This window comes from Petaurus breviceps, unplaced genomic scaffold, assembly GCF_028583685.1.
Source record: "Petaurus breviceps papuanus isolate PSGF00001 unplaced genomic scaffold, PetGlider_PUasm1.0 76, whole genome shotgun sequence".
NCBI classification, from domain to species: Eukaryota; Metazoa; Chordata; class Mammalia; order Diprotodontia; family Petauridae; genus Petaurus; species Petaurus breviceps.
In genome coordinates this window covers 17,257,157-17,268,431 of record NW_027186473.1, presented here as the reverse complement: position 1 = coordinate 17,268,431, position 11,275 = coordinate 17,257,157, and the positions used below count along the sequence as shown (strand labels likewise).

At 36.3% G+C, this 11,275-nt stretch overlaps 1 pseudogene; it reads right to left on the bottom strand.

Moving 5' to 3' along the window:
• Positions 1–8,084: 8,084 nt before the first annotated feature.
• On the bottom strand, positions 8,085–9,594 carry LOC138175040 (eukaryotic initiation factor 4A-III-like; annotated as a pseudogene).
• Between the last annotated feature and the right edge of the window lie 1,681 nt (positions 9,595–11,275).

Below are 11,275 nucleotides of genomic sequence, written 5' to 3'. Positions count from 1 at the left end.
AATTTGGATCACAGTATAAGATAGGTAAAAGCAAAACAAGCAACAAAAAAGAAGCTATAAAAAGAATATATTATGTTTAGAAGACTTAAGTAAAGTACTTAAGTAGTTAAATAAGTAAAAGAAGTACGTAAGTAATCTTTTCTTGTCTCAGAAGTGATTAGTAATATTATATATTTTGAAGGCATTTATAATTTCTGTGACAAATCCATAATTTTGTGAATATTTTATTAAATATTTTATTTTGGAATTATATTGCAATTTGCTATAGATTCTTTTCTGTAGCAATTTTTGTAAGAATGTGTGCCAAAGAAATAGTGATATTATTAAAAGAGAATAAACTCGCCCTTCAGAAGTGGGGTTATTGATATCAAATTGTGAGTTTCTTAGATAGCATTTGATTCAAAATTTCTTTTTGAAAAATTTATTTTATTAAATTTATCTACTTTTAGTTTACCACATTCAGTTCCACAATCTCTTAAGTTCCAAATTCCCCTTCCCCCCACCGTGTTAGCATGCAATCTGATATAGACTCTACAAATATCTTGGTGTTAAGCATTAGTCAAGTTGTAAAGAAGAATTATACCCAATGGAGTGAAAATGATAAAGAAGGAATGAAACAAGACTAAACACCAAAGTGAGAGCAAGTAGTTTGCTTCAATCTGCATTCAAACTCTGTAATTATTTTCTCTGGATGTGGTTATCCTTTCTATCATAAGTCTTTTGAAGTCATCTTATAACCTTGCATTGCTGAGGGGAGCCCAGTCTATCAAGTTATAAGTCATAGATAGGATGTATCTGTAATTGTGTACAAAGTTCTCCTGGTTTTGCTCTCCTCACTCAGCTTCAGTTTATACAAGTCTCTCCAGGTTATTATGAAGTCTGTCTGCTCCTCATTTCTTACAGCACAATAGTATCCCATTACATTCATATACCACAACTTGTCTAGCCATTCCCCAATTGATGGGCATCCCCTTGATTTCCAATTCTTTGCCACTACAGAAAGAGATACCAGACAAACAGGTCTTCCTCCCACTTGTATGATCTCTTTAGGATACAGCCCTAGAAGTGTTATTTCTGGGTCAAAAGGTGTATACTCTTTTATAGCCCTTTGGGCATAGTTCTAAATTGCTCTCCAGAATGGTTGGATCGATTCACAACTCCACCAACAATGCACTAGCATTCCAATTTGTCCACAAACTCTCCAGCATTTATCATTTTCCTGTTTTGTCTTCTTAGCCAATCAGATCCATGAGATGTGGTCCCTTAGAGTTATTTTGATTTGCATTCCTCTAATAAATAGTGATTTATTGCATTTTTCATATGTTTAAAGAAGTCTTTAATTTCTTCATCTGAAAACTGCCTGTTCACATCCTTTGACTATTTATCAACTGTATATTCTTATACATTTTATTCAATTCTCTGTATACTTTAGAAATGAGGCCTTTATCAGAGACACTGGTTATAAAAATTCTTTCCCAATTTTTCACTTGCCTCCTAATCTTGGTTACATTAACTTTATTTGTACAAAAACTTTTTAGTTTAATGTAATCAAAATTATTCATTTCACATTTCATAATGCTCTCTATCTCTTATTTGGTCATAAATTCCACCCTTCTCCATAAATCTGACAGGTAAACTAGTACTTGCTCTCCCACATTGCTTACAGTGTCAGCCTTTATATCTAGATCATGTACCTATTTAGACTTTATTTTGGTTTAGGGTATAAGATATTGGGCTATGCTCAGTTTCTACCACACTATTTTCTAGTTTTCCCAGCAGTTTTTGTCAAATAGTGAATTCTTATCCCAGAAGCTAGGGTCTTTGGGTTTGTCAAACAGTAGATTACTATAGTCATTGACTGCTGTGTCTCATGTGCCTCATCTATTCCACTGATCTACCACTCTATTCCTCAGGCAATACCAAGTAGTTTTGATGACTGCTGCTTTATAATACAATTAAAAATCTGGTATGGCTAGGCCACCTTCCCTAGCATTCCTTTTCATTAATTCCCTTGATATTCTGGACCTTTTGTTCTTCTAGATGAATTTTGTTACTATTTTTTCTAGCTCTATAAAATAATTTTTGATAGATTTATTTATATGGCACTAAATAGATAAATTAATTTAGGTAAAATGGTCATTTTTATTATATTAGCTCAGCCTAACCACAAGCAACAGATGTTTTTCAATTATTTAGATATGACATTATTTGTGTGAAAAGTGTTTCACAATTGTGTTCATATAGTTCCTAGGTTTGATTTGGCAGGTAGATTGCCAGATATTTTATAGTTTCTATAGTAACTTTAAATGAAATTTCTCTTTCTATGTCTTGTTGTTGGACTTCATTAGAAATGTATAGGAATGCCGAGGATTTATGTGGGTTTATTTTATATCCTGCAACTATGCTAAATATATTTACAAGCAAAAGTAGTTTTTCACTTGATTATATAAGTATATCATTGTATCATCTGCAAAAAATGATAGCTTAGTCTCTTCTTTGCCTAACCTAATTCATTGTATTTCTTTTTCTTCTCTTATTGCTACAGCTAACATTTCTAGTACCAAATTGAAATAAAAGGGATTTCATCCCCGATCTGTTTGGAAATGCTTCTAACTTATCCCCATTACATATAATACTTGCTGATGTTTTAGATAGATGCTACTTATTATTTTAAGGAAGACTCCATTTATGCTATACTTTCTTATGTTTTTAATAGGAATGGGTGTTATATTTTGTCAAAGGCTTTTTCTGCATCTATTGAGATAATCATATGGTTTCTACTAGTTTTGTTGTTGATATGTTGATATGACATCTTGTTGATCAATTTTACTAATAGTTTTCCTAATATTGAATGATCCTTGCTTTCCTGGAATAAATCTGACCTGATAAAAGTGTATTATTCTCATGATAAGTTGCTATAGTCTTTTTGCTAATATTTTATTTAAAAATTTTTCATCTATATTCATGAGGGAATTGGTCTCTACTTTTCTTGCTCTGTATTGTCTCTTCCCAATTTAAGTATCAGTACCTTATTTATATCATAAAAGGAATTTTGTAGGAATCCTTCTTCTCCAATTTTCCCAAATAGATTATAAAGTATTGGAATCAATTGTTCTTTAAATGTTTGATAGAATTTGCTAGGAAATCCATCTGGCGTTGGAGAGTTTTTGCTAGGGCGTTCATTGATGGTTTGTTCAATTTCTTTTTCTGAAATGGGATTATTTAAGTATTCTACTTCCCCTTCAATTAATCTGGGAAATTTATATTTTTGTAAATATTCATCCATTTCACTAAGATTATCAAATTTATGGGCATACAATTGGGCAAAATCCTAATTCTTTTAATTTCTTCTTCATTGTGGATTAATTCACACTTTTCATTTTTGATAAGGGTAATCTGGTTTTCTTCTTTTTTTTTATCAAATTCATTAAAACTGTATCAATTTTATTATTTTTTAAAATAAAACCAGCCCTTAGTTTTATTTATTAGTTCAATAGTTTTCTTAGTTTTAATTTTATTAATCTCTACTTTGGTTTTAAGTATCTCTAATTTATTATTTAATTGGGGATTTACAATTTGTTCTTTTTCTAGCTTTTACAGTTGCACACCCAATTTATTGACCTCCATTTTCTCTATTTTATTCATGTATGCATTCAGGGATATAAAACTTCCCCTAAGAACTGTTTTTGCTGCATCCTACAAGTTTTGGTATGTTGTCTCATTATTATCATTCTCTTGAATGAAATTACTGATTGTTTCTATGATTTCTTTTTTGATCCACTTATTCTTTAGGATTAAATTATTTAGTTTCCAATTAGTTTTTAGTCTATTTTTCCATGGTCCTTTATTACATATAATTTTTATTGCATTGTGGTCTGAAATGGATACATTTAGTGTTTCTGTTTTGCTGCCCTGGATAGTTAGGTTTTTATGCCCTAGTACATGGTCTATTTTTGTGTATGTGCCATGTACTGCTGAGAAGAAGGTACATTCCTTCTTATCCCCATTCAATTTTCTCCAGAGGTCTATCATATCTACCTTCTCTAACATTCTATTCACCTCCTTAACTTTTGTCTTATTTATATTGAGGTTAGATTTATCAAGTTCAGAGAAGGGGAGATTGAGGTCTCCCACTAACATAGTTTTGCTATCTATTTCTTCCTCTAACTCCCTAAACTTCTCCTCTAGGAATTTGGACGCTATACCACTTGGTGCATATATGTTTAGTAATGATATTGCTTCATTGTTCATGGTGCCTTTTAGCAGGATATAGTTTCCTTCCTTATGTCTTTTAATTAGATCTGTTTTTGCTTTTGGTTTATCTGATATAAGGATTACTACCCCTGCTTTTTTTTTTTTTACTTTAGCTGAAACATAATATGTTCTATTCCAGCCCTTTACCTTTACCATATGTGTATCCCCCTGTTTCAAATACGTTTCTTGTACACAGCATATTGTAGGATTGTGGTTTTTAATCCATTTTGCTATCCACATCTGTTTTATGGGGGAGTTCATCCTATTCACATTCGCAATTGTGATTGCTGTGTGTGTCTTTCCCTCCATCCTATTCCCTCCTCTGTGTTTTTATTTCTTCCTTCACCTACTTAAGAGTTTTTCTTTTGACCACCGCCTCCCTCAGTATTCCCTCCCTATCACCCCTTTCTATTTTCCTACCCTTCCCCCTTCCTACTTCTTCCCTCCCTTCAAAGAAGCCCCCTCCTTTTCTTTCCCCTTTCCCCTCCAAGTTTCTGTATGGTGCAATAGATTTTTTTTTCTTTAAATTTTTAATTTATTTATTTTTACTTTTCAACATTCATTTCCACAAAATTTTGAATTACAAATTTTTTCTCTCCTCATCTTTCCCCTATCCCCCACCCCAAAATAGAAAGCCTATTGAACACTCCTTCCCCCAATCTGTTCTCTCTTTTATCCTTCCCCATAACAGCCCTAACTTTCCAGTAGGTCAAGATGAGTTTCTGTACCCCAGTACCTGTATATCTTGTTTCCCAGTTGCATATAAACAACAACAACAACAACAATTTTTAAACATTTGTTTTTAAAACTTTGATTTCCATATTTTTTCCCTTCTTCCTTCCTCACCCAGCCCTACTGGGAAGATAAGCAGTTCAATATAGATTGTACATGTTTAGTTACCCAAATCATTTTCATAGTAGTTGTAGAGTGAAAGACTAATTATATTTCCCTCCATCCTATACTGCTCCCCACTTATTCTATTTTCTCCTTTGATTCTTTCCATTTTCAAAAATGTTTGCTTCTAACTAACCTCTCCCCCAAATCTGCTCTCCTTTCTATCCTCTCACCTCTTATCCACTACCCCCTTATTATCCTGTAGGGTAATACCCAATTGTTTGTGTATGTTATTCACTCCTTAGGCCAAATTCAATGAGAATCACATTGTCCCATTACCTTTCACCTTCCTGCTCTTCCCCTCCATTGTAACAGTTTTCTCTTACCTCTTTTATATGAGATAATTTACCCTAATGTATTGCATCCTTTCTTCTTCTCCCAATAAAATCCTTTCTCACCTCTTAATTTTATTTTTAGATATCATCCCTTAAAATTCAGCTCATCCTGTGCACTCTGTCTATGTTTACATGAACATGCAAATGCCCACACTCACATATATATACTCATATATCTTCCTATACATACATATATATCATACATAAACATACATACATACACCTATATACATACATACACACATAATCCCTTTAGCCCTCCTAATTCTGAGAAAAGTGTTATGAGTTACAATTATTGTTTTCCCACATAGGAATGTAAATAGTTCAACTTTTATAAGTTCCTTATGATTTCTTTTTCCTTTAGTTTTTTTCTTTTACCTTCCCATGCTTCTCTTGCTTCTTGTATTTGAAAGTCAAATTTTCTGTTCAGCTCAGGTTTTTTCATCAAGAATGCTTGGAAGTCCTCTATTTAATTGAATGACCATATTTTCCCTTGTAGCACTATATTTAATTTTGCTGGATAGGTGATTCTTGGTTTTAGTCCTAGCTCCTTTGACCTCCAGAATATCATATTCCAAACCCTTTGATCCCTTAATGTAGAAGCTGCAAGGTCTTGTGTTATCCTGATTGTGTTTCCACAAAACTCAAAATGTTTCTTCCTGACTGCTTATGGTATTTTCTCCTTGAACTGGGAACTCTGGAATTTGGCTATAATATTCCTAGGGGTTTTCTTTGTGGGATCTTTTTCTGGATTTGATTGGTTAATTCTTTTAGTTTCTATTTTGCCCTCTGGTTCTAGAATATCAGGGCAATTTTGCTTGATAATTTCCTGCAAGATAGTGTCTAGGTTCTTTTTTTGATCATGGCTTTCAGGTAGTTCAGTAATTTTAAAACTATCTCTCCTGGATCTATTTTCCAGGTCAGTGATTTTTTTTTCCAATGAGATATTTCACATTGCCATCTATTTTTTGTTTGGATCTGTTTTATAGTATCTTGATTTCTCATAAAGGCATTAGCTTCCAGTAGTTCCAATCTTATTTTGAAGGAGTTATTCTCTTCAGTGAGTTTTTGAAATTCCTTTTCCATCTGACAAATTTGACTTTTTAAACATTCTTCTCCTCATTGACTTGTTGGGCCTCTTTTGCCATTTAAGTTAGTCTATTTTTAAGGTGTTATTTTCTTCAGTGTATTTTGGAATCTCCTTTAAGGCTGTTGACTCTCTTTTCAAGATTTTCTTGTATCATCTCACTTCTCTTCTCAATTTTTCCTCCACTTTTTTTTTTTTTAAAGCAATAGGGGTTAAGTAACTTGCTCAAGGTTACACGGCCAGTTATTTCTGGGTGTGGTGCTGAGTATCTGAGCCCAGATTTGATCCAGGTCATCCCAACACTGGAGCCGGTGCTCTTACTTGCTGAGCCACCTGGCCGCCCCTTCCTCCACTTTTCTTACTGGATTTTCAAAACCCTTCTTGAGCTCCTCCATGGCCTATAACCAATTCATATTTTTCTTGGAGGCTATTGATGTAGGAATTCTGACTTCTCTGTCTGCCTCCCACTTCATGCCTTGATTCTTTTTGTTCTAATAAAAGGATTCTATTGTCCGTTTTTGCATCTGTTGCTTGCTCATATTGATGACCATTTACTTGACTTTTGAGCTCTTTGCCACAGTAGAACTCTGCTTCTAGAATAGAGAGAGCTATGTCCCAAATTTCTGGGGTTTTTGTAGCTGCTGGAGCTATTAGATGGGTGTCCTCTCTACAGTCCTCACACACTCCAGCTCACTGGTTACACACCTCAGGACCACCACCCAAGACTGTGATAAAAATCCAAGCAGGTCAAAGCAAAGGTTAGCTTCTACCTAACCTCTCCCTGAAATGTGACCTCCTTTCTATCTTCCCCCCTCTTATCCCCTACCCTCTGAATGGTCAGTTGCTCCCCCTACAATAGGCAGGCCAGTAACACTGGAAGAAGCCAAGGCATAATTTAACCTTTTTTCCCTTCTCCTTTCCTCTTCTCCCATTATAATTCCTTTGTTCCCCTTAATAGGGTTGTTATTTTTTTATCATCCCTTTGATTAGTTTATATCCACACCTTCTATCTATGTATATATGTCTTTTTTATATGTTGAGATGATTATACAATTCTCAATATTGACAGGTCTCAGCTTCCCATATAGGGTCATAAACAGGTTGCTTTTATTGAAGAGCAAGTTGTGTGTGTGTGTGTGTTTGTGTGTGTGTGTGTGTGTGTTTGTTCCCTGTTTACCTTTTTATGTCTCTCTTCAGTCTTGTATTTGGAGATCAGATTTTCCACTGGGCTCTGGCTTTTTCATCAGGAAGGTCTGGAAGCCCCTTATTTCATTGAATGACCATCTCCTTGCCTGAAAGATTATGCTTAGTTTTGCTGGATAGTTGGTTGTAATCTGAGTTCTTTTGCCTTATGAAATATCATATTCCAATCCCTTTGATCTTTTAATGTAGAAGCTGCTAGGTCCTGTGTGATCCTGACTGAAGTTCCACAATATTTGAATTGTTTCTTTCTTCCTACAGTATTTTCTCCTTGATTTGATAGCTTTGGAATGTGGCTACAATATTTCTTGGAGTTTTCTTTTTTTTATGTGAAAATTTCTCATTTTTTTAATGAAAAACAGACAATGCATAATTTACACGCAGGCAGGCAGAAATTCCACAAAGAACATCTTGTGGGGCAGGAGTTGGGTGAAGAGAGTTTAACAGAAATAAATCCTATTATTAAATAAAAGTTGTACTTATATGGCATACAATAAGCTCTTCAACTTTCAAATGTAGTATAAAATATTCTCCAACTGGTCTTCAAAGAGGTTTCCTCAGATAAGATCAGCAACATTCATGGGCATTTCATCAATCTGAGTTGAATAGTACTGTTCAATATCTCTGAGAATACGGATGTCATCATTTTTTACAAAATTAATCGCAACACCTTTTCGGCCATATCGACCTGATCTCCCAATTCTGTGTATATATAATTCTCTGTTATTCGGTAGATCATAGTTAATGATAAGAGAGACTTGAGGAACATCTAATCCTCTGGCCCAGACATCTGTAGATATAAGTACTTGGCTTGCACCAGATCTAAACTCTTTCATTATGGACTCTCTCTCTTTTTGGGGCATGTCTCCATGCATCAAAGAAATGGTGAAGTTGGCTTCTCTCATCTTCTCAGTCAGCCAGTCTACCTTCCTCTTGGTATTACAAAAGATGACTGCTTGTGATGGTCAAGGTGTCATAAAGATCACACAAAGTGTCAAATTTCCATTCTTCCCTTTACACTGCCACAAAAAAATTGTTTGATTCCTTCGAGAGTCAATTCATCACATTTTACCAAGATGCGAATTGGATCAGTCATGAATTTATTGGTCATTTCTAAGCTCTCATGAGGCAATGTGGCACTGATCAAAACCACCTGGGTAGCTGGAGGCAGGTATCTGTACACATCATAAATTTGTTCCTTGAACCCTTTATTAAGCATTTCATCAGCTTCATCCAAAACCAACATCTTGATAGCACGGGTTCTTAAACTTCTGCGACGAATCATATCAAATACACAACCTCGTGTACCAGCCACAACATGCTGCCCATAATCCAATTTCCTGATATCTTCACCAACATTTGTCCCCCCAATACAGGCATGACACTGGACATTCATGTAATCACCGAGAGCAAGAAGACCCTTTTGAATCTGTGCAGCTAATTCCCTGGTCGGAGCTAAGATCAAAGCCTGGGTTTCTTGCACCTGAATATCCAGATACTGGAGAACTGAAATGCTAAATGTTGCTGTTTTGCTTGTACCAGACTGCGACTGTGCGATGACATCTCTTCCTTTAATGATTTGTTTGATAGCACGCTGTTGGATAGCTGATGGTTTCTCAAAACCGTAGGCGTAGATGCCTCACAGCAGCGTGTCGAAGGTGGGTGTCACATCCACTTCTTCACTGGTCTCGAATTCCACTTTGGTCATGTCTTCCTCCTTTAGCAGCCGCTTCCGCGCAGAACCTGAAGTAGCCATCGTGGCTGTGGCAGCCATACTGCCCGGGAAGCCGGAAAGCAGGTGAGGGGGGAGCGGGGAACTGCGCACGGTACGGCAAGGCCTTAGAAAGACACGAACTGCTATTTCTTGGAGTTTTCAATTTGGGATCTCTTTCAAAAGCTGTCCATTGGATTCCTTCTATATGTATTTTGCCCTCTGGTTCTAGGAACTCAGGTCAATTTTCCTTGATGAATTCTTGAAAGATGTTGTCCAGGTTTTGTGTTTTTTTTTTTTTTTTGTCATCATGGCTTCACAGCAGACTGATAATTCTTAGATTATCTCTCTTGCATCTGTTCTCCAGGTCAGTTGTTTTTCCAATAAGATATTTTACATTTTCTTCTAATTTTTCATTTATTTGGTTTTGCTTGACTGATTCTTGATGCCTCACTGAGTCATTAGCTTCAAATTGACTGTTTCTAATTTTTATCAAATTATTTTCCTCATTTAATTTTTGTAGTTCCCTTTCCATATGTTCAGATTTTGTTTTTAGGGAGGTCTTTTCTCCAGTTAGATTTTGCACTTCTTTTCCATTTTAACAAATTTTACTTTTTAAGGAACTGTTTTCTTCAGTAATTTTTTTTTCTATTTTGACAAGTGTAATTTAAAAATAATTAGTCAGTTTATCTTCTACCTCTATAATTTGTCTTTTAAAATCCTTTTTGAGCTCTTCCAAGAATGCTTTCTGGGCTTGAGACCAGTTCATATGCCCTGTTGAGGTTTCAGAGTTGGGTATAGAGTCAATGATGACCTCTTGTGAATTTGGTTCTTCTTGCTCACTATAAAAGGATTCAGTCATCTTCAGTTCTTCCAAATTGCTTCTTTTCCATTGTGATTGCCTATTTTCTGGCCTTTAAAGTGGATTTCTGCTTCTGGGGTTTAGAGGGCTTTAACCCACACTTCTTAAGCTGGGAACTAGGGGTCTGGCTATTGGCTTTGTGTGCTGTGTCCTTTGGGTGTCTAGAGTGGCCTCAAGGCTTCTCTGAAGTTCACAGTGTAAGGTGTGGGGGAGGTATGGTCTGGTTACTTCAGGATTCCACCTCCCAGCCTCTAGGCTAAAACTCAGGCAGGCTCAGCTGCTGGTGGCCTGCAGTGTTGGTGTCTGCTCATTCCCCTGGTTGTGTGAAGGCACATGTGGGATTCTGGGGTTACCACTTCCTGGCTCCACCCCTCTGGTGTTCAGGATCTCCTTCTGGTCAGTTGAGATGGGGCTTGTTGGGACAGCTTACACCCTGCACCTTAGCCTCAGCACAGCCATACCTATACCCTTCCTCTAGGACTTCCAAGCCTGCATCTGATTGGACTATTTCAGGATTTTACCTTGAGGCATTATTCTCTAGGTTTTCAGAGTCTTAGAGAGACAGTTGCATAGCTAGGGTTTATTCTGCCATCTTGGCTCCTAGGAGCTCAGGTAGTTGATTTTTAAATACCCAGGCTATGGGGTGGTAGCACCAGAATTAGCTGCTGCTGCCCTGGCCCTTACGCTTTCTCTTACCCACCTCCAACAGATCCCCTATCCTGTGGTGAAAGGTCTGGGAATTGCCCATGTGTGGGTGAATCAGCTTGCCTGGGTTCACTCTGGCTTCACTCTGGTTGGATCTCAGGTCTGCACTGGTGTTCAACACAGCCCCCATGTTCTGCACTTCTCCTGCCCAGTCCCATGTATGCACCTTCCTGGACTGAGAATCTGCCATGCTTTTTCTCCCAATGGATTCTGCCACTCTAAAATCC